Source organism: Symphalangus syndactylus, chromosome 10 (genome assembly GCF_028878055.3).
Source record: "Symphalangus syndactylus isolate Jambi chromosome 10, NHGRI_mSymSyn1-v2.1_pri, whole genome shotgun sequence".
NCBI classification, from domain to species: domain Eukaryota; kingdom Metazoa; phylum Chordata; class Mammalia; order Primates; family Hylobatidae; genus Symphalangus; species Symphalangus syndactylus.
Window position 1 is genome coordinate 76,185,348 of NC_072432.2, and position 24,730 is coordinate 76,210,077.

Sequence of the window (24,730 nt, forward strand, 5' to 3'; positions counted from 1 at the left end):
ACTTTTGTCTGAATCGGTAATATGAATGATGAACAGCACAGTGGCTAACTACTGCAGAAGCCCCAAGCAATAATAGGATAATTTTAATCGAATACACAGAGATAAGCAGTATTAAATGACTGAGCTATCAACAAAGGATAACAGGAGCACTACTTAGCTATCCTAATTCCAAACAGAGAAACATGTGGAATCATTTAATAGTAAAACAAATTTGTATTTAAAAATCCTGTAATGAAAGTCTGAGTTAAAATAAAATGTTGTCCTGTCATGCTTAAAAAATATAATTTTATATTTTAATTTCAGGTATCTAAAGCAGATTTTTAAAAATGCCTTACGTAAGTGATAGAATCCCTTAACTGCTTTATCAAACAAGCTGGGCGTAGTAACTAACAAGTGAAATACCTCTGTGATTCTAAAGTGCTTTATACCCAGCATAGAATTTTAAGTCATCTATGACTTTTTGTAAATTAATGAACAGTTCTGACTTTCCACTGTGCCCTAAGAACTCTCTTGCTTCCTCTGCAAATTGCATTTGCCATCAAATGACTTATTTTAAAGTAGTTTTGTTTTAGTTATCATTTTTTACTCTGTGTGGAAAGGGTGATTTTCACAATCTATAAATCTTAAATGAATATTTTAATGCAGAGTTTAGATTTTTTAAATTTGAATACCAGCTGCTTTACATCCAAAGTTGTTTGTGGAATCAACTTCAAATATGTGAAAGAAATCATCTATCATATCCACACTAAAGAAAGAGCATATGTCTCAGTGTAAAATAGCAAAATCACTGAATGAAGCTTAATGGTAAATTACTTTTTCCTTAAGGAATAAAAATATAAACAAAGTAAGTTATATTACAGATATTTATAATATGGCCAGTTCTAGATTAAATTGTTTTTGTTATCTGTTTTAATAACATAACATACCATACTGAAATTTTAAAAATATTATAATTGAGGCCAGGCGCAGTGGCTGACACCTGTAATCCCAGCACTTTGGGAGGCCCAGGCGGCAGGAGTTCGAGACCAGTCTGGCCAACATGGAGAAACCTCGTCTCTACTAAAAATACAAAAAAATTAGCTGAGTGTGGTGGCACATGCCTGTAATCCCAGCTACTCAGGAGGCTGAGGCAGGAAAAGTGCTTGAACTCAGGAAACAGAGACTGCAGTGAGCCGACATCACACCACTGCACTTCAGCTTGGGCGACAGGGTGAGATATATTAATTATTATTATTATTATTATTATTATTGAATTAGTGGTAGAAAATAAAAATAATTGTGTTGTGGAAAACTATATGTTATAAATAGGAAACAATTTGCTTTTTTTGTTTTCTTTAATTTCTTAGATTTATTCTTGCAGCCTAAATTTTGGATTCAGTGTTCAGGTCATATATTGTTTTATTCAATATAATGGCAAGTTGTGTCATCAAAAAAATCGGAGAATTTCAATTGGCATATATCTGTCAAAAATATCAACAAAAGTAAGTAATTGTCTTCTATAATACAAGTAGCCCAGTAATGATTATACTTACAGATGTACAGGCATTATCAATTGCAGGTTGGTCATATGTGTCCTATCACTACATACATGGTTTAAATTCAAGGGCATTCCTTTAATCCTCCTTTATGGTAATCTTTAACTCCAAACAGTATGTTTGTCAAGATTCACCTGAAATCTTGGCTTACTGAGAACTCAAGGCAAAAGTACACAGTAGGTGTTGTTAACATCTTTCTGGGTTTTGTAAGTAAGCCATTCTTACTGGTTATGCCAGTTGAAACCATCAGTAAACAAACTCACTCTGGTGTTTTCCAGGAAAATTCCAAACTTTGTATATCATTTATTGAATGCTAATGCCTTTACCTTAGGCAAGATTCAAATTCATATACTCCTATCAAAACTTTCCCAGAGTTAAAACTAGAGCTTTTTCAGTCAAAGCATAAACTATCTGTATCCTATGTAGTGTTACCTTGTTTTCTAAGAAAGTGCTCTCAAGTTAGTTAATTCTTATTTATTTAGTCTTTAATTTCAGTTTCTTTGATTAAGCACCAGAATCAAGACTAGTGTGATGCAAGTGAGCTACCTGAGGCACAAAATTTAAGGACACTCTCTTACAGTCTTACAATCCTTATGAGTTCTTTCCATATTCCAGGCATATACTATTCTTTGGAGATAATATATATTTTCTTAATAACTATGAGGCATGAGTATATTATCATTTGCATGTTTCTGATGCCATTACTTGTTCTGTCATTCTTAAAAAATATAATTTTATATTTTAGTTTCGGTTAAGTAATATATCAAAAGTCCTACAGCTAACATGCACAGCTGAGAATTTAATATGGGCAGTTTGTTTCCACAATCCAGTATCCTGCCTCTCCTACACATTGTAGGGGCAAAAATGTCATATATTTTCCTCAGCTCACTCAAGGTTCATGGCAGAGGCACCTATAATAAAAGACAGATTAACAAAGGAAAGCATACAAACTTATTTAATATAAATTTCACATGGCACAAGAGCTTTCAGAAATGAAGATCCAAGGAAATAGGACAACCTGTGTATTTTTCAGCCTATACCGAAAGAAGCAGATGAAGAAGTAGACAGTTATGCAGATATATGACTGTACAAAACGTGTATGATCTAATGGTAGTAAACTGGGGACGGGGAGCTTATCAAGGCCTCTTTGTTCACATTATTCTCTGTGTTCATGTATTTTTAGAGACAGGGACATTCCTTTTTTCTGAGTATAGAAAGGGTACTTCTTCAATGAAGGTCTTATGACCTCACAGGAACGTCAGAGGATATTTTTCATGTCCCGCTTTAGGGCAGACATAAAAAGACACAAAAGGGGAGAAGAAATGAGAGAGACCTTCCTGTTTCTTCTGTTTCCTTAAATACCAAGGTGCCATATATTGGGGTAATGAGTCCTGACTCATCAACACATTATAGTATAAGCTCGTAAATATATGTTTAAAACCTGTGTCGTATCTACATCTGCTGTCTCTTATTCATTGCTTAATCCTCCCCTCATTTTGTATATTTAAATCTTAGCCTATTTGGGAAAATTTTAAAAACAACCACAAACAAATTACTGACATTAAACGTGAAAGGATGATTATAGATTTTCATATAAGTAAGCCAGAATACTTTGATAATCTATTTATTCATAGATTATGACGTGGGAAAGAGCATATGAAGAAGTTAATTTAAATGAAGAATATATCTTCAAGTGTATACCTCTCCCTTTAAGAAAGGACCAGCAATATAATTGTAAGTAATTAAAATACAATTGGCTCATTTACTTAGGTTTCTTTGTATTTCATGATTTTTAAAAAAGCCCTCACAATTCAAACTAGTTCAATCCATAGGCATAGACACATATATGTTTCTGTGTGAGAATGTGTGTATAATACTTTAGCTTATATCTAACCTGTAAGAAAAGTTGAGGAATAAATGTGATTTCACAGATGATTGGAAGTAGGCACTCAAATAATACTGTCCAGACCCTATCACTTTTTATTACCTCTTAGCTAGGCTTTTCTTACCATTGTCCTTATTTTCAGAAATACTTCATTTTTTTTTTTTTTTTTTTCTGACATGGAGTCTTGCTCTGTCCCCCAGGCTGGAGTGCAGTAGCACAATCTTGGCTCACTGCAAGCTCTGCCTCCTGGGTTCACACCGTTCTGCCTCAGCCTCCCAAGTAGCTGGGACTACAGGTGCCCGCCACCACGCCCGGCTAATTTTTTGTATTTTTAGTAGAGACGGGATTTCTTCGTGTTGGCCAGGATGGTCTCTATCTCCTGACCTTGTGATCCGACCGCCTCGGCCTCCCAAAGTGTTGAGATTACAGGCGTGAGCCACCAGTTTTTAATGTTAAAAATGGTCACCTACAATTGCTTTCTTTATGGTCTAAAAGCTTGTAATTTAAAAAATGAGAATTTTCCATTGATTTGATAGAAAATTTCTGGATTTCAGGAATTAAGATCAGCTTGAGATTCATGCCCATTCCTATGATTTTCATTCAGCATAAGTAAATGTGTATCCCGATTGGCTGTATTTGGTAGGTAAAATAATGGTTTCCCAAAGAAATTTATGTTCTAATTTCTGGAATCTATACATATATTATGTTAGATGTGAAAGAGGAATTATAATTGTTTAATTGTCAGACTTTAAAATACAGATTATCTTGACCTGTGCAAGTGGGCCCAATGTAATGATGAGGGTCCTTAGAAATGAAAGAGGGAAGCAGAAGAGGAAGCCAGAGTAATAAAATGTGATAAGAACTCAACCTGCTATTCTGTGGTGACAACATAAAGAGCTAAATTCTCCAGTGGAATTAGTAAAAATTATTGTTAAAAAATCATTAAAACACTCAAAGCCTTTGGAAATGGTCGTAAGGGTTAAAAGCAAATGAAGAAACAGGTATCAAGCCAATATATAAAACATTCAGTAGATCAAGCACGGTGGCTCACACTTGTAATCCCAGCACTTTGGGAGGCTGAGGCGGGTGGATCACCTGAGGTCAGGAGTTCAAGACCAGCCGGGCCAAGATGGCGAAAACCTGTCTCTACTAAAAATGCAAAAATTAGCCAGGCGTGGTGGTGTGTGTCTGTAATCCCAGCTACTGGGGAGGTTGAGGCAGGAGAATTGCTTGAACTCATGGGGTGGAGGTTGCGATGAGCCGAGATCGCGCCACTTCACTCCAGCTTGGGAAATAGAGCAAAACTCCATTTCAAAAAATAAAAAAATAGAAAAAAAAATTCAGTAAGAAAGATGAGAGTTGGCAGCATTCTAACCAAGATTTCTCCCTCCTCCAAATCCCGGCTCAGTGAGATAGAGATGCCATCCTAGACTGCTTGCAGCCAGAAACACAGGGCTCCCTCTTACCCCAGCTTCCAGCCACCATGCCTTCTTCCCCTGAGGAGCAGAACCTGAGCCATTTGTCATCCTACTCTAAGCTGCCTGTTGCTGAAGCTGTCAGAGGCAAGCGGATGGAGATGTGGAGGTTTCCTTCTTCTGCCCAATCTTCATTCTTGTAGTGAAGGCTCTACCTCAGATGTGGCACACTGAGAATATTGGGGCTAAAATAGGTCTTGCCCAGCTTATGAGATGGTGGTTTTATTCCATGAGAAGTAAGCCAAAAGTTGCCTAAGTGGCTGCCCCTGCCCTCTACTCCGGTCCTAGAGTTGAAGGGTGACTCAGAAGAAACATACCCTGCCACCAGCTCAAGAGCCCTAGATCAGATTTTGCCTGGGGCAGGAGAAGAAAAAGGCCACAAAATAGATAACCTTTAAACATTTATGGAAAAAAAAAAAAAAAAAAAACTGACTTCATTTGCAAAAGAGCTTAGGAAAATTTTAACCTAAAATCTCTCTCAACAACTATGAAGGTTGCTGTAATAGGCATTTGGGAAGAGATCCATGGGTCTAAAATAGCTACAGCCTATAATTTAAGCCAGCTAGTTTATAGGAAAGAACCCAGGGATAAGAACTGGAAAGAGCTCTGCTAATTTCAGAATATATAAAAGACTAACCTCAGAAAATATCCTTCAAAGCAGCTAAAATTTCATTGAATTAGTTTGTAGGGGAATTTATGTCCCAGACATTGTTAACAACAGTAAAGCAATCCCTTGGCAACTGATGGAACTTGACAACTGCATGGTGGTTAGGAAAGACAGAAAGAGACCTCTACCACTGTAATCACAGAATGGCAATGGACACTACAAAACTATGTCTCACTGAGGAGAAACATCAGAGTCTTAACACTGAGGGTGGGGTGAAGGCTAGAGTAGAGCAAGGAATAAACTTCACTAAAGTAGTTCAGGCAGTCAAATAATAAGCAAATAACAATAAGAAGCATGAGGGGGTCAGGGAAGGGTGGAAAACTTTAACCAGAGTAGCTATAATACAGTTTGAATATCTCTTACCTGAAATGCTTAAGATGGAAAATGTTTTGGATTTTGGAATATTTGCATATACATAATGAGATATCTTGGGGATGGGACCCAAATCTAAACATAAAATTCACTTATGTTTTATATATGCCTTATACACATAGCCTGAAGATAATTGTATACAAAATTTTAAATAATTTTGTCCACACAAAAAAGGTTTTTATTATGTTTTTACTCTGCCTGTCACATAAGGTCAGGTGTGTCATTTTCCACTAGTGGTATGGTGGGAGTGAAAAAGTTCCGATTTTGGGGCATTTTGAATTTTGAATTTTTGGATTAGGAATACTCAACCTGTACCAAATTTCCAACAAGAAATTACAAGGCATGCAAATAAACAGGAAAGCAAGATCACACAATGAAATAAGAGCAGTTAACAGAAACTACTTGTTGGAGTAACCAGATGTTAGATTTCAAAGTAACCATATAAATATGTTTACATAACTAAAGATAAGTATGATTAAAGAAATAAATGAAGATATGATGATAATGTAACATTAAATATAAAATATCAATACAAAAGAGATATTAAAAATAAAAATAAAATGGAAACCTTAGGGTTCAAAAATACAATAACTGAAATTTAAAAATATTAACTGAGAGGAACTTTGTGAATAATAACTGAGTTCAAACTAAGACAGTTAGTTTGGACTGTTAGGAAAAAAATTAGTGAACTTGAACAAAGATAATAGAGATTATGCAGGCTGTGTACTAAGAGAAAAAATGAAAAATAAGCAGAGCCTCAGAAAAAGGTAGGACAGCATTAACCGTACCAACATATATGCAATGGGAGTACCAACATGAGAGAAAAGAGAAAGGATGTATTAAAATTATTCAAAAACATGACCGCAAACTTTTAAAATTTACTTAAAACATAAGTCTACACATCCAGCGAGTTCAATGAACTTCAAGTAAACACACACAATCTTCAACAAAATACCATCAAAAGAAATAAAAGAACTTCTAACAATAATTATGTCATGATCAAATATAATGTATCCCAGGGATGCAAAGATTATCTAACATCTGAAAATCAATTAATATATCTCATCAACATTATAAAAAACAATTACATAATTATCTCAATAGACAGAGAAAAAGCATTTGACAAAATCTGACCCAAACTAGCAATAAAAGTATTCCTCAATCTGATAAAGAGCATCTATGAAAAACCAACAGCTAATATTTTATTTAATGATGTAAACCAGATGCTTTCTAAGATTGAGAACAAGACAAGGATGTCTACTTTGATGACTTCTCTCTTAACATTGTACTTGAGATTTTATCCAGGACAATTAAGCAGAAAAAATAAAGTAAAAGGAGACAAGGGGGAAAACAAAAACTATCGCTATACTTGGATGACTTTAACTTTTATATAGACAATTCTAAGAAATCTGCCAAAAGCTATAGAACTTTAAATGCATACAAAAGTTTGCAGGACACAGAATAAATACACAAAAATCAATGATATTTTTATATGCTTGCAATGAATAATCCAAAAAATAAAGTTTAGAAGACAGTTCCACTCACAGTAGCATAAAAATAAATGCAATAAATCCACAACTAATGTAGTCAATAGGTTAGTAGCAACCGTGACATTAAGTAAACATACAATGAAACCAGTTTCACCATAGGCAAATTAATGTAAACAAGAGGTAAGTTGATACAGTGTATATCTGATCACAGCAACATCATCAAAATTCTAAATAATGAATAAAAACACTTCTAATATTAAACATTACAATAAACGTGAGCCATATCTACAATTAAGAAAGATTAATAGAAACAAGTAATTATTTACTCAATTTTTGGTCACTTAGTGGATGATGGTGTTCGTAACGGTGTGAGTTAAATTAAGGAATAAGTGTTTGCAAAGTGAAAATTGTAAGCAGTACCTCATAACACCATGCAGACCAAAAACAATAACAAACGTGGCAGTCTTGCTGAGCACTTAGGTATCATATCATTTATTGCATGTATTTATATAATTTTCGCAAACTTTACACACTTCTATATTACAATAATTTGTTTTCATTCATGCATGCATTTTTCAACCCACTTATTTCAGTTCAGGGTCACTAAGGGCCAGAGCCTAACCCAGCAGTTCAGTGCACCAACTGGTTACCAACACTGGACAGGATGCCATTTCATCACAGAGTGCACTCATATATATATATATCTTACACTCACTCATTCTGGGACAATTTAGACATGTCAATAAGCCTAATGCCACATCTCTGGGATGTGGGAGGAAACTGGAGAAACTTTAGAAACCTCATGAAGGCGTGGGGAGAACATGCAAACTCCACACAGACATTCACCTCTACGAGAAATCAACTTCTTTTCTCTTCAACATTATAACAAAGTGATGCTAAACAAAGTAATGTTATTCAAGGATCTGCTGTACTAAAGAATAATTTTAACAAAAAGTGTTAAAGTTAATATTGTAAAAGGTATAAAACATTCAAAAAATTAAGAATATCTAAATAAATATAAATGTTCATGGGTCAAAAAACTTAACATTATTAAATGACCATACTTCCAAACCTATATACAAATTAGATGTTCTTTCTAACAATTCCAGCTGGATTTTTGTAGAAATTAAAGATCTGCTTTTAGAATTTGTGTAGCATTTCAGAGGAACTAGAAAGCCATAAAAATCCCATTAAAAAAAGAAAAAGGTAAGAAGACTAATACTTCCACATTTCAAAACTTATTTACAAAACAACCTTAATCAAGAAAGTGTTTTACTGGCACAAGGATAGACATATAGCCCAATGGTAGAAAATTGAGAGTCCAAAAATAAATTGATACACTTAGGTCAAATGATTTTATTGACACGAGTGTAAAGACCGTTCCATGGGAAAGGAAGTGTGTTTACAACAAATGCTACTGTGGCAACTAGAACTCTACAAGCAAACAAACAAACAAAAAAAATACAGAACATTGGGATCTCATAGTGTATATGAAAATTAACTCCAAATGGGTCACAAACCTAATGTAATATCTAAAACTGTAAATCTCTTAAGAGAAAACAGAGGGATACATCTTCATGACCCTGTATTTAAAAAACAATTCTTAAATAGGATAGCAAAAGCACAAACAACAAAAGAAAAGTAAATTGGATAATATCAAAATTACAAACTATGTGCCACAAAGGGCACCATGAATAAAGTAAAATGACAAGCCACAATGTGGAATAAATATAAATATAATAAGTTAATAAAGAAAATCTCACTGCTTCTCATTTCTTGTTTGTGTGAAAACCTTATGATGAACTTTATACTTTTGTGCAGACAGGTTTGGCAGGTCAAATTGAAAACTGTTCTTTAAAAGCTGATTCTGACAACTGCGTACTGGAGATGGAATGTTAGATTTTGCATATTTTAATGTTGCTTTGAAAATAATGAACTGGTTATCTTTGTCAATTGACAGCATTACAGTATAACAAAAAATACCTTGGGTTGAATGTGTTTCTATATTACATTCCAACATGAAAAAGCTATTATTCATTTTGAAGTGTTTCTAAATTGCATTTTAGGTTTTGATCTGCTAAGTGCAAGTTAATTCCCAGACAACAACTCTGAAAAATTTCCCAAAGTACTTTTGTAACAAAGTAATATAGAGCATATGAGGAAGATTTATGATGCTTTAGAAATATGGATTTATTTATTTATTATTATTATTATACTTTAAGTTTTAGGGTACATGTGCACAATGTGCAGGTTTGTTACATATGTATCCATGTGCCATGTTGTTGTGCTGCACCCATTAACTCGTCATTTAGCATTAGGTATATCTCCTAATGCTGTCCCTCCCCACTCCCCCCCCACCCCACAACAGTCCCCGGAGTGTGATGTTCCCCTTCCTGTGTCCATGTGTTCTCATTGTTCAATTCTCACCTATGAGTGAGAACATGCGGTGTTTGGTTTTTTGTCCTTGCAATAGTTTACTGAGAATGATGATTTCCAGTTTCATCCATGTCCCTACAAAGGACATGAACTCATCATTTTTATGGCTGCATACTATTCCATGGTGTATATGTGCCACATTTTCTTAATCTAGTCTATCATTGTTGGACATTTGGGTTGGTTCCAAGTCTTTGCTATTGTGAATAGTGCCGCAATAAACATACATGTGCATGCGTCTTTATAGCACCATGATTTATAGTCCTTTGGGTATATACCCAGTAATGGGATGGCTGGGTCAAATGGTATTTCTAGTTCTAGATCCCTGAGGAATCGCCACACTGACTTCCACAATGGTTGAACTAATTTACAGTCCCACCAACAGTGTAAAAGTGTTCCTATTTCTCCACATCCTCTCCAGCACCTGTTGTTTCCTGACTTTTTAATGATTGCCATTCTAACTGGTGTGAGATGGTATCTCATTGTGGTTTTGATTTGCATTTCTCTGATGGACACATATAGAAACATAAAGAATAGATTATAAAATAGAGTAAATTTGGTTTTTAACTTGTGACATATTCAAATGACATCACTTTGAATATGATGTTATACCTGTGACCTCCTTTTATATAGTGAATTAGCTTGAGTGTACAATCACTTTTGTTTCTCTCAGTGGTAATGATGTTTATTCAAACTGAGTCTTTATCATCCACACTTCTTTCAGGCTTTGATTTTTCCTAGCTTGAGTTGGTGCTGTACCTGAAAGGCTAACAACAGCTGCTAAGGGTCCAGAAGCAATCCACCATGGGCCAAGATTCCATGCAAGTTGTGAACTCTTCCAAAAATGCAAGGCCCTGTCTGTTCATTATCTTGGATATTTTTCAGAGTTGCATTTGCAATGAACAGTCTTAAGGAATAAGTTTATGTCTTCCCCTGGACAGAAAGCAGGCTTGGTTCTGCTCATGGTAAAAGCAGTGTGTCCCCCAAGTACATTGTTCCTTTCCTGTAATAAAACCTACTGCGTGTAGAGCCCTCTTTCATAGGCCCCTTTGACTAACGTCACTGGGAATTGAATTGGAATAAAGGAAACTGATGCAAACAATATGAAGACATGGCCATTGCTTTTTTCATTAATAATAAACTCATTTGTCTCTATCCCATAGTCTAGTGTTTTCTGCCAGCAGCCATGAAGTAGTTACGGGTTGTCTTATTAACCTGTAAATAGAGTAAAATATTAGACTATACTATTCACAATCTTCATTTTAAGAAGGAGTTTCAATATAGTGTTCTACTGCTCCAATACTGGGATGCAAAGCAAAATAATAATAATAATAATAATAATAATAATATGAATGGAATTTAGTGCCTAAGAATATACGTGGCAGAAATACACCTTTGCTATCCCAATGATACCTGTTTTGTGTGATTGTTTTTTATTTTTACCCAATTTTGTTATACTTTTAATATGTCGTTCTGGATACAGGAACCACTGGGAAAACTGGAGAGTGACTAAAGTCTGCTTTCTTGATACATGACTGTGATTCTTGTTTCTCAAGCTTGGCAAGTTTATGGACTATCCCAATTTCCTTCACTTCATATAGAATTGACATCCACAGTTTAAACATTTATATTAGGCCCAATAATTTTTGCTTTCCCATAGACTGCAGATCAGTCCCACACTCTTGAATCAGAAAGCCCAGAATTGTAGAATCCATTGATATTACATCATTTTTTAAATTAAGATGTGACTGACCGCGATTTATGTTTCTAGGGTTTGTCATGTTTTTCTTTTGAATCTCTTTAGCTGCGCTCCTCTACACCACTATTCCAAGTGTGGTACATAATAAATATTGTTAATTATCCTTACACCATCAAGAAGCGATTTCCAAATAGTTTCTTGGCTTTTCCGTAGCTCATTTGGTTAATGTTTATGCAATCCTCCCTTAAAATATAGAGCTAAATTTAGCCATTAACCAAGTATTTCCTGAGCTCCTAAGTTATAGAACATAAGAATAAAATTTTGCCTTATTCTTCAGAAGATTCTAGTCAGTCCTTCGATGAAAACTGAAGTGTCTCCCAAAAAGAAGCAATAAATACGAAGAAGGAAAGATAGATGTGGAATAGCGGAAAAGAAGACAGGAGACTATTTGATGTAAAAGCAATGGTGTGTGGAAACATCATGAATGAGAATAAAATATATTTTACTCTAAGGAATACAGTGGTAATAATACATGTTGATAGAAAGAGCAAGAGAGAGTGGAAGAGATAAATATATAGCTATAAGGACTACAAGCTTCTAACAGACACAATAAAATAACAATCCAGACACCCACATCCTATTTACCACTTTTCTGACATGTGTGGTTTGCAGAAGATGCTACATAGTAGTGTGTCCTTGTACATCTGTAGATGGAGTTCTTGATTACAGGACTGTTGTCTGGGTGGCCTAGGACTGACGCAGTTCTACTCCTTTTCTCATCTGTAGTTCTGAATCATAATTGTAGAATGTGCTGGCAATGTAACATTCCGATAGGAAAAAAAACTGGCTTGGAAAGCCTAGGCTCTGTTCCAGTTTCCACCTAGAAGTATTCTTCAACCCTGTAACCCACTTGTCTTGTAGCCCCAGGCTATAAAACCCAAGGCAGACAGAATTCTGGGATATCACAGCTACAGTGCAAGTGGCGCGCATGCCGATGAAACTCCATCTGCCTGAAGTAGCTTTTTGCTTCTTGGGGAACTGGCTCACGATGCACCTTAGGCTTCTGTTGTCCCTTGTATTCTATCTGTAAGTAAGAAATCTGCTTCATATAACTTGCGTGTATGGATATTCTGTCCCACCGCATACAAACAAGTTAGTAACCAGTGCTCAGTGAGCCTGCTTCATACTGATCTCTAACAATTAATGTGTTGGAACATGTACATGAATTCTAAAGAGCAAATAATGAATAGGCAAATGAAATTCTTTAGCATAATTTGAAACTTCCATTGTGGAACAATTCAGACAGACTGATTGTACTCAATTTCTCTATCACTCCCCAACTCATTGATTTTTTTTAAAAAAGTGCTGATCATCAACTCTGTATTCTGATAGAAAAATTAAAATGTTTTTGACAAATTATGATTACATACACACACACACATATATATATAGAAAGAAAATAATATAAACCCTCTTATCTAAAATCATGTAAACAATTTTGATTTTCTAAGTAGGGAGTAGTTTACAAAGATGAATAACCTCCTTTATATTTTTTCCCAAAATTTATTCACTGCATTTTATCCTTGATATGCTGACATTGATTTAGTTTTGGTAATCCATACTGTTACTTGAAAACTCATATTATGTTTGTTTCAGTTCCATAAAATGCACATTGAATAATTTCTTTGCTCCAGGAAATTAAAAAAAGAAGTCAACATATGTTCAATTTTATAATAAGGGCAAATGAAGGTAATATTTAGTGGAGCTATTATGTAAATACAGATTTGTCTTATAGCCAAGATTCTTTTTAGGTCATAAAACAAAATATTAGGCTTTAATTATTTATATTGTAAATCATATCTTGTGTTATCTATAGTGTATGACTTAAAGGTATGCTAATACAAAATCTGAACAGAAAAGAATAAATGTTAAGTAATAATAGAAAATATGTGCAATTTATCTATTCCAGGTTTCCATTTGAGAGAAAATCTCTCTAATAAGGACAAAATAGTTCTCAGTAATGCTAGCTCTCTGAATCAGAGAAGAATAAAGTAAAAGTAATGTTTCAATAAATTTTATTAGTCAAGAAAAAACAGGAAATAGAAAGATTATGAAAAACATCTGAAATTAAACAAAATCATATGACAGAGAAGAAAAAAACGCATGAGGAATTCATTTTAAATTTAGAAAAGGGCTACTGTGGAACAAAAATTAACATAAGTTTAGGAAATACACAAATGAGTATATACTGCATAATCAGCAGTAAATTTGATGAAAAGGGAATAAACAGCCTTTGAGGAGTAAATGATTTTATAATGTAATTATTTTGTTCTATATAATAATGCTAAATATTTTTGCAGATTGTAACATTTAAGTGTTTCTTAAATATTAATATTGTGTAGCTAAAGAAATGTATTTTTGACTGAGTCTGCACGTTATGTTATGTTATTTATAAATAAATATCTTTATTCCTTTGAATTTATATTGGGAATATAACTTAAAATTAATTTAGATTATTTTTGTCCTCATAAAATTATATCTTGATAAATATTGTTTTTTAGCAAATACATAGTCTATAAATTTTGGAATTCCTTTAAGCACTTAACAACTATTAACTCAGTATGTTTCATAAAATTTCTCTTGTTCACTATTGTTACCTTATATGAAAGTTGAGGAAACTGACGCTTGAGGAGAAAAAAAATCTTCAAAATTTTTTATTTATCTTCAAAGTTTCTGCAAGATTTTCTTATTTATTACTGACAGTGGTGAGATTCAAACAGAGGCCAACTGACTTTTAAACAGTAATCAAAATTTTCAATACTATTTTAAAAAATTTATAAAAATAGCATACGTCAAGATATCTTGTTGCCACATATTAAATCTAACAATGAGATATATTCTTTATTTGATTTTAGGAATAAAAGCATAGCATGGTGGCTTTGAACACTGACTTCCTTATGATACTGGCTCAAATCAATGCTCTATCATTTAGTAGTTGTGTAACCTTGAATATCTATTCCCTCTTCTCATTTCTCTATATTCTCATCATTAACATGAAGAGAATAATGATTACTTCAGATATCTATCATAATACTGAGATAATTAATATGTGTAAAGTTTCTTTAAATGCCTGCTACTGAGTAAGCATTATTTAGAAAGTGATGATATCTACCCATGTCAATAGTTTAAAAATATATATTTCAGTAAATTAGTAAAACCAACTATAAACTAAATCTAAAAGAATTTCACAAGGATATGGCAAAGTAAAGTACACAATTAACAATGTTGACATGGTTTTGTATGACAGAAATAGGGTTGCAAGCTCATTTTTTTAAGAAATAAAAATGCTAAAATTAGTTTGTAAACTAAAAGGAACAATGCCATGGAGAATGTATTTATCCTTCCTGTGTTAGATTTACTGACAACTATGATATAATTAATTGTTAACAAGCAATGTCCACTGAGATTGAATGGAAATGGTGAGATAGAATGCAAATCAGAGGTGTTTGAAGGCACTGAACACTTATAAGCAGGACAGACAGGATCTAGTGGCCTGAATCTAGGGAAATGAGGGAGACATGAAGAATAAGACCCATGCTGTAGTTGCTTTATTGCCTGGACGTATTTGCCAATTTGAGTTGCTAGAAAGAGGTGAAGAAAGGAATGCTATGAAGAAATTGAAGAAACTAACAGCTAATTTGGTGATTATGCAGCTCTGTGGTGGATGGACAATAAAAAACTACACAGAAATCCTTAAGTTTTCGACAAATTTGCTTTACTCAGAAGACAAGGGTTAGAATTATAACATTATGGACAAGCAATCTTGTTCCCAAACCAACACCCTCAGCTAGGACACCTGAAGGTCTATACCCTAAAAAACAGAGAGCATCACAGACACAGATGCTGACTTATCAAACCTGAAACCCAGTCTTAGTGGGCTCACTGCATCATGTCATTAATGTTGTCAGCCTAGTAAAAATACAGGAACCCTCTTTGAATGAAGATAATAGCATTTTGACCCTTTCCAACATTTCATTAATGATTCTCTAATTTAACAAATATTTATCCGATATGCCAGGTTTTATAAATATATATATCTAAGTGTAGGAAATTGGAGATTCCAAAGGAGACAAGGAAGAGAATAAGTTATGGAAAAATTATAAATGATAATTACTGAAAACAAAACTGAGAGATTTATGTATTTTCAAACATTACACTACAAATCAAGAAGCTCTACAGACACAAAATAAATATAATAGTAAGGACATATTAAGAATTCATTTTCCCAGAGATGAAGCCCACTTGATCATGGTGGATAAGCTTTTTGATGTGCTGCTGGATTCGGTTTGCCAGTATTTTATTGAGGATGTTTGCATCGATGTTCATCAGGGATATTGGTCTAAAATTCTCTTTTGTTGTGTCTCTGCCAGGCTTTGGTATCAGGATGATGCTGGCCTCATAAAATGAGTTAGGGAGGATTCCCTCTTTTTCTGTTGATTGGAATAGTTTCAGAAGGAATGGTACCAGCTCCTCCTTGTACCTCTGGTAGAATTCGTCTGTGAATCCATCTGGTCCTGGACTTTTTTTGGTTGGTAAGCTATTAATTATTGCCTCAATTTCAGAGCCTGTTATTGATCTATTCAGAGATTCAAATTCTTCCTGGTTTAGTCTTGGGAGGGTGTACGTGTCAAGGAATTTATCCATTTCTTCTAGATTTTCTAGTTTATTTGCGTAGAGGTGTTTGTAGTATTCTCTGATGGTAGTTTGTATTTCTGTGGGATCAGCGGTGATATCCCCTTTGTCATTTTTTATTGCGTCTATTTGATTCTTCTCTCTTTTCTTCTTTATTGGACTTGCTAGCGGTCTATCAATTTTGTTGATCTTTTCAAAAAACCAGTTCCTGGATTCATTGATTTTTTTGAAGGGTTTTTTATGTCTCTATTTCCTTCAATTCTGCTCTGATCTTAGTTATTTCTTGCCTTCTGCTAGCTTTTGAATGTGTTTGCTCTTGCTTCTCTAGGTCTTTTAATTGTGATGTTAGGGTGTCAGTTTTAGATCTTTCCTGCTTTCTCATGTGGGCATTTAGTGTGATAAATCTCCCCCTACACACTGCTTTGAATGTGTCCCAGAGATTTTGGTATGTTGTGTCTTTATTCTCCTTGATTTTAAAGAACATCTTTATTTCTGCCTTAATTTTGTTATGCACCCAGTAGTCACTCAAGAGCAGGTTGTTCAGTTTCCATGTAGTTGAGCGGTTTGAGTGAGTTTCTTAATCCTGAGTTCTAGTTTGATTGCACTGTGGTCTGAGAGACAGTTTGTTATAATTTCTGTTCTTTTATATTTGCTGAGGAGTGCTTTACTTCCAACTGTGTGGTCAATTTTGGAATAGGTAGGGTGTGGTGCTGAAAAGAATGTATATTGTGTTGATTTGGGGTGGAGAGAGTTCTGTAGATGTCTATTAGGTCCGCTTGGTTTCAACATTAGCAAAACAATAAACGTAATCCAGCATATAAACAGAACCAACAACAAAAAACACATAATTATATCAAAAGATGCAGAAAAGGCCTTTGACAAAATTCAACAACTCTTCATGCTAAAAACTCTCAACAAATTAGGTATTGATGGGATGTATCTCAAAATAATAAGAGCTATCTATGACAAGCCCACAGCCAATATCATACTGAATGGGCAAAAATTGGAAGCATTTCCTTTGAAAACTGGCACAAGACAGAGATGCCCTCTTTCACCACTGCTATTCAACATAGTGTTGGAAGTTCTGGCCAGGGCAATCAGGCAGGAGAAGGAAATAAAGGGTATTCAATTAGGAAAAGAGGAAGTCAAATTGTCCCTGTTTGCAGATGACATTATTGCATATCTAGAAAACCCCATCATCTCAGCCCAAAATCTCCTTAAGCTGATAAGCAGCTTCAGCAAAGTCTCAGGATACAAAATCAATGTGCAAAAATCACAAGCATTCTTATACACTGATAACAGACAGAGAGCCAAATCGTGAGTGAACTCCCATTCACAATTGCTTCAAAGAGAATAAAATACCTAGGAATCCAACTTACAAGGGATGTGAAGGACCTCTTCAAGGAGAACTACAAACCACTGCTCAATGAAATAAAAGAGGATACAAAAAAATGGAAGAACATTCTGTGGTCATGGGTAGGAAGAATCAATATCATGAAAATGGCTATACTGCCCGAGGTCATTTATAGATTCAATACCATCCCCATCAAGCTACCAATGACTTTCTTCACAGAATTGGAAAAAACTACTTCAAAGTTCATATGGAACCAAAAATGAGCCTGCACTGGCAAGTCAATCCTCAGTGAAAAGAACAAAGCCGGAGGCATCACGTTACCTGACTTCAAACTATACTACAAGGCCGCAGTAACCAAAACAGCATGGTACTGGTACCAAAACAGAGATATAGACCAATGGAATGGAACAGAGACCTCAGAAATAGTGCCACATATCTACAACTACCTGATCTTTGACAAACCTGACAAAAACAAGAAATGGGGAAAGGATTCCCTATTTAATAAATGGTGCTGGGAAAACTGGCTAGCCATATGTAGAAAGCTGAAACTGGATCCCCTCCTTACAACTTATACAAAAATTAAATCAAGATGGATTAAAGACTTACATGTTAGACCTAAAACCATAAAAATCCTAGAAGAAAACCTAGGCAATACCACTCAGGACATAGGCATGGGCAAGGACTTCATGTCTAAAACACCAAAAGCAATGGCAACAAAAGCCAAAATTGACAAATGGGATCTAATTAAGCTAAAGAGTTTCTGCAAAGCAAAAGAAACTACCATCAGAGTGAACAGGCAACCTACAGAATGGGAGAAAATTTTTGCAATCTACTCATTTGACAAAGGGCTAATATCCAGAATCTACAATGAACTCCAACAAATTTACAAGAAAAAAAAAAACAACCCCATCAAAAAGTGGGCAAAGGAGATGAACAGACACTTCGCAAAAGAAGACATTTATGCAGCCAACAGATACATGAAAAAATGCTCATCATCACTGGTCATCAGAGAAATGTAAATCAAAACCACAATGAGCTATCATCTCACACCCATTAGAATGGCGATCATTAAAAATTCAGGGAACAACATGTGCTGGAGAGGATGTGGAGAAATAGGAACACTTTTACACTGTTGGTGGGACCATAAACTAGTTCAACCATTGTGGAAGTCAGTGTGGCGATTCTTCAGGGATCTAGAACTAGAAATACCATTTGAGCCTGCCATCCCATTACTGGGTATATACCCAAAGGATTATGAATCATGCTGCTATAAAGACACATGCACACGTATGTTTATTGCAGCACTATTCACAATAGCAAAGACTTGGAACCAACCCAAATGTCCAACAATGATAGACTGGATTAAGAAAATGTGGCACATATACACCATGGAATACTATGCAGCCATAAAAAATGAGTTCATGTCCTTTGTAGGGACATAGATGAAGCTGGAAACCATCATTCTCAGCAAACTATCAGAAGGACAAAAAACCAAACACCACACATTATCACTCATAGGTGGGAACTGAACAATGAGAACACGTGGACACAGGAAGGGGAACATCACAGTCTGGGGACTGTTGTGGGGTCGGGGGAGTGGGGAAGGATAGCATTAGGAGATATACCTAATGTTAAATGACGAGTTAATGGGTGCAGCACACCAACATGGCACATGTATACATATGTAACAAACCTGCACGTTGTACACATGTACCCAAAACTTAAAGTATTAAAAATAAATAAATAAATAAAAACAATTCATTTTCTAAAATGCTTGGAACAAGAAGTGTTTGCATTTTGAATTTTTTTGGATTTTCAAATATTTTCATGATACTTATTGGCTGAACATCTCTAATCTGAAAATCTGTAATCTAAAATGCTCCAATGAGCATTTTCTTTGAGCATCATGTCAGTGCTCCAAAAGTTTCAAATTTTGGAACATTTGAGATTATGGATTTTCGATTAGAGGTAATCAACCTATATTGATTTAGAAAGACCTAGATAAAATCTTAAAAACAGCCAAATTGTAAACTATTTGCTTTTAAAATAGTATAATTAAGAGTGACTGATTTCTGAACAAAAAATGGTGGAAAACAGAGGACAATAAAATGAAATATGTATAATTTCGAAAGAGAATAAAGACAACTATGAATCCTAAACATTTCTTCAAAAACGATGGTCAAGGCCAGGCGCGGTGGCTCACGCCTGCAATCCCAGCGTTTTGGGAGGCCGAGGCGGGTGGATCACAAGGTCAAGAGATCAAGACCATCCTGGCTAACATGGTGAAACCCCATCTCTACTAAAAATACACAAAAATTAGCTGGGCGTGGTGGCAGGTGCCTGTAGTCCCAGCTACTCGGGAGGCTGAGGCAGGAGAATGGTGTGAACCTGGGAGGTGGAGCTTGCAGTGAGCCGAGATTGCGCCAGTGCACTCCAGCCTGGGGGACAGTGTGAGACTCCATTTCAAAAAAAAAAAAAAAAAAAAAAAAGATGATCAAGAAAGATGTATTCCAGCAGCATATTTATTTTCTCAAAAATAAATATTAAAAAGAATTCAGAGAGAAAAATATTCTCAAATGGGAACACAGAAATTCAGGAAATTATGAAGAACAATAGAAAATATTGTATGTGGGTACATATATATAAATGTGGAATGTACAAAACAATATTCAGTGGTTTAAATACATATGTGAAATTAAAATCTTTCCTTAAAATAACAACACTTTACATAAAGGTAAATATTACTAAAATATTCCAATACCCTAGCAATGGAAAAACCTGGCACAAGAAATAAGTTTTGTAGACATAAAAGTAAAAGCTAGAAGTTTAATATCTTTTGGAGCTTTACTTTAATAATTTTATAATCAAATGTATGATAGAAGATGTATGCATTTGGTTAACCCCTAAGGAAGCCAGAAAGGAGGGAAGAAAGAACAAATTACATTGCTAAATCAAAAAAAATTACACAGTATGTATAATTCCAAAACCTTCACTAATTACATTAAATGAAACTATTTTAAAGACTCCAATACAAAGACTAATGTTGAAAAACTAGAACTAAAAATAAAAACTGTGTGCACTCTTCAATAGGAGATGCACTTTAAAGGTATGAATGGAGTAAGGTGAAAATTAAAATAATGAATGAAATGTATACCATTGATATACTAATAAAATAAGTGTTTTTTAATACTAATAGTATAAAAAGTATACTTTAAGGCAAGAAGCATTACTAAAGATAGACAAATATCTCTTAATAATAACCTGGCCTATCCATCGAGAAGATTCTAAATTCTAAACAATTCTAAACTAGTAGAGTCAGTAATATCGCTTCAAAATATAGAAAGTAAAACTTGACAAAACTAAAAAAAGATAGATAACTATAAGATGATAGTACAAACAGAAAGTAGAATGGTGGTTAGCTGGGGCAGGGTGGTTGGTAGAGGGTGAATTGGTGAGACGTTTATCAAAGAATACAAAATTTCAGTTAGATAGGAAGAATAAGTTCAAGTAATCTATTGTACATGTGATGACTATAGTTAACAGCATGTTGTATTCTTGAAAAATGCTAGGAAATAGGATTTAAAGTGTTCTTATCTCAAAAATGATGACTCTGGGGTAAAACATAATGTTAATTAGCTAGATTTAGTTATTCCACAATATATATATACTTCACAACAATATGTTGTACATGGTAAATACATATAATTTCATTTGGCAATTTAAAAATATGTAAATAAAAATGTTATAGAGTAAGACTTTAATACACTTTTCTCAATAGCTTTTAGCAGGAACAGTGGAAAAATCACCAGATACATGTACATTTTTTTAACTACACAAATTACAAATGCAACTTATTTGGCAAAAAAACAAAAAATGCATTATTTTCAGAAACGTTAACTTTTATCAAAATTGACCATACTCTAGATGAAGAAATCCTCAACGCATTTCAAAGGATTGAAATTACATCATGTTCATATTTTATAGTATAAGTTTTCAAAATAACATAGAAATAGTTTTAAATATAATTTGTTTTATATTATTTTATCTATTAATCAAAACATCTTTTTTTTTTAATTGTAAGCAGTTGTCATTACTTGGAAGCACAAGTGTTTGAACAGTTATCCATGAGGTGCCTTCTTTCCATGACCAACTTTGCTTACTTTCAAAAGCTGGGTAATTACCTCCACACAGTGGCAGCTCCATACCTTTCTTTTCAGTCCAGTTATATGAAAGATAAAAGAGAAATATCACTAAAGGTAGACAAACATATCTTCATAATAATCTGGTCCATAAGAAGAGCCATTAAGAAAATTTTAAATTCTAAACTAATATAGTCAAGCTGTACTACAGTGAAGCTGTAAGAAGAGTTCCCAGAGAAAAAGCTCCCAGGAAGAATGACTTTGCCACCTTTCTGCTCTGTTCCTCCACTCCTCTCCTAGAATACAATAAACACATTTTGTATTATTTTGCCTTTGATATATATCAAAACTCCTCAATAAATTGAAAAAGGATTTTTGAGTGTTCCCTAAATAGTGTTTCTCAGATGTGGGAAATCTTTAAATTATTTAAAGTGCATTCAAGGCATAAGAAACAAACAGCTTTATTCATTGTTTTCCCAAAATTTGTACAATAATTTTATATATTAAAATACATTTTATTCATATAGTTAATAAATAATTATGTTATATCTTTTAAATAAATAAAGCATTTGCTCTATTAGCTCTACCAAACACAATGATAAATATTCAGGGCCGTAGGTTAGATCTTACATCTAATAGGATGTATTTCTTTCTCTTTGTCTATTTTCTGTCTACTGACTGACTCCTTTGTAAGTCTCATCTCAAGTTTTAAACACCATCCCTATGCAGACAGCCCCCAACTTTATGTCTATAATACACATTTCTTCTCTGAACTAGCACATATATTCAAATGCCTTTTGACATCTTCATTTTGATGTCATAAACTTGTCAAATTATTTGTTAACAGAAATGCCTAATCTCTGAAGCACCACGTCAATTCAGGTTATCCTACAGTTTTGTCTATATTGTTACATTGCAAACCCATTTTTTCCTATTTTTCAGGACAAAATTTGTGGGTCATTCTCAGTATCTTTCTTTCACTCTCTCCTTATTTCAATCAACCAGAATATCTTGTTGTCTCTTCTTTCAAAACACAATAAAATGTGACAACTTTTCATTCTATTATTAGCAGCTTGGTCCAAGTCAACATTCTCTGTCATAATGATTATTGTAATAACTTCCTTATTTATTTCCCAATTCCATCCTTCACTTCTTGCATTTTTTTTGCAATGCATCACTGCTAATAAATAAGAATAGACGGATAAAGGAATAATAGAATACAGGGAATTCTGGGCCACATTAAGCGACTGGGATTTTATCTGAAGTCCATGAGAAACCATATAAGCCTTAGAATGTATTAAGGTTTAAAGAGATCATTCTGAATATCATGAAGGGAATGTCTTTTGAGAGAGTAAATGTGAAATGAAGTATATAGTTATTGCCAGTGTTAGGCAGGACAAGAGTATATCTTAAACTTAGTTTTTAAATATAAAAAAGACAGGATTAAACGAGTTATAAATTGGAAAGAAGACAAGAAATGGGAGAATACAAAGGTTGATTAAACGGTGAGTAAATGGTGGTACTTTTTAAAGAGATGGTGAAGACTGGAGATTTGGACAGCAATAAATCAAGAATTCTGATTTTGACATACTAACATTAGAAGTCTATGAATAAAACAAGGAGATATGTCAATCAGGTAGCTGAATGTTGCAGTGTGTATCTCATGAGAATGGTCAATTCTGAAGCTATAAATTTATATAAAGAAAATAATAGTCTTAGAGATTAGTGTCTTGGGAGAATCTCAATAAATATTACCATCTTTTCTTCCAAGGTCCAAAATTAATTGATAAATAAACAGAAAATTTTATTTTCATTATTAATGGCATTTTAAACTTTCCTTTTTGTAAAGTGTGATGGCCAGCCATCAAAATAACACCTAAAATTTCAAGAGAAATATCATATGTAACCAGTTTTAATTTGTATTCTAGGGCTGAATAACCAATTCTTCCTTCTTTTTATAATCTTGTTTCATAAAATGTTGAAAGGTATGTTTTAAATTTAAAAAAGAAAATTATCTAAAAGCAAACATAATGATTGAAATTAGCTAAATATTTGTAAATGTCAGTTCCTAATTGACAGTCTCACTGAATTGAAATTGAAAAAGCTTTTAAAACTTATTTTTTAAAAAATGCCTAATATGTACATTCTCAGTTAGTTTTGGATACATTTAATGTTGTAATAATAAGCTGAGAAAGGTTATTGAAAGCTTGTTGAAAAGTTATGGAAATAGCTTGACAAATAATGAAAATATTTAATCATCTTGATGTAAGGAACATTTGACAGTTTAAATAATATTCCAGTATTTTAAATATTTTGGAATATGTGGCAAAACTTTTTTTACATCATTCAAACCACAAACGAATATTAATATCTAAATTTGCAAGTCATCAAACATGTTTGTAGTCAAGCTTGTGAAAATCTAATTATATTGATAGGAACAAGTAAGCACTTGGAAAATTATGCCAATATTTACAGACTCCAATTAGAGATTTTCTATTATTTTCACACAATCATACTTATAAAAAGTAAACTCGAATAAATAATCTCAAATTCACTATTTCTTTGTGATGTGAATTTGTCATGTTTTGGAAGTAAGGTCAATTTTGAAAACTATATATATATAGTGCTGGTAGAAAGAAAGATGTTTTAATGCCAATAATATCCTCACTGAGAGTAATTTTTTTTGTGCCTTAAAGATTATAAAGTTTGAGTACAATGCATTTCAAAATGCACAGGTATTATGATCATGTCTTTCTTTGAACTGCATTCAAATGAGATGCATTTTAGTATTGTTGTGTTCAATATTGGAAATGAACTGCTTTTTCAAAAAACTGGCAAATGTATTTATATCAACTGTGTGATATGGGACATTTTGGAATAAATGAAAAAAAAAACAAGTGATAATAGTATATAACATAATAGTGTTCCAATACACCAAGAATAGTGGTGAAACTTTATATTAAAACATTATCTTTAAACTGAAGATGTT

General features: G+C 33.7%; 1 long non-coding RNA gene across 3 annotated transcripts in view; it reads left to right on the top strand.

Annotated features, from left to right (window-relative positions):
* LOC134731642 (uncharacterized) overlaps positions 1-24,730 on the top strand; it is a 166,695-nt gene that overhangs the window by 21,958 nt on the left and 120,007 nt on the right. For 2 of the 3 annotated variants that reach the window (XR_010114089.1, XR_010114091.1), the window contains exon 1: positions 12,418-12,642. This is a non-coding gene — a long non-coding RNA (uncharacterized lncRNA). Of the gene's footprint in view, positions 1-958; positions 1,211-1,346; positions 1,482-3,169; positions 3,270-12,417; positions 12,643-24,730 lie in introns of those variants that run through there. The other variant, XR_010114090.1, reaches the window with a different exon arrangement.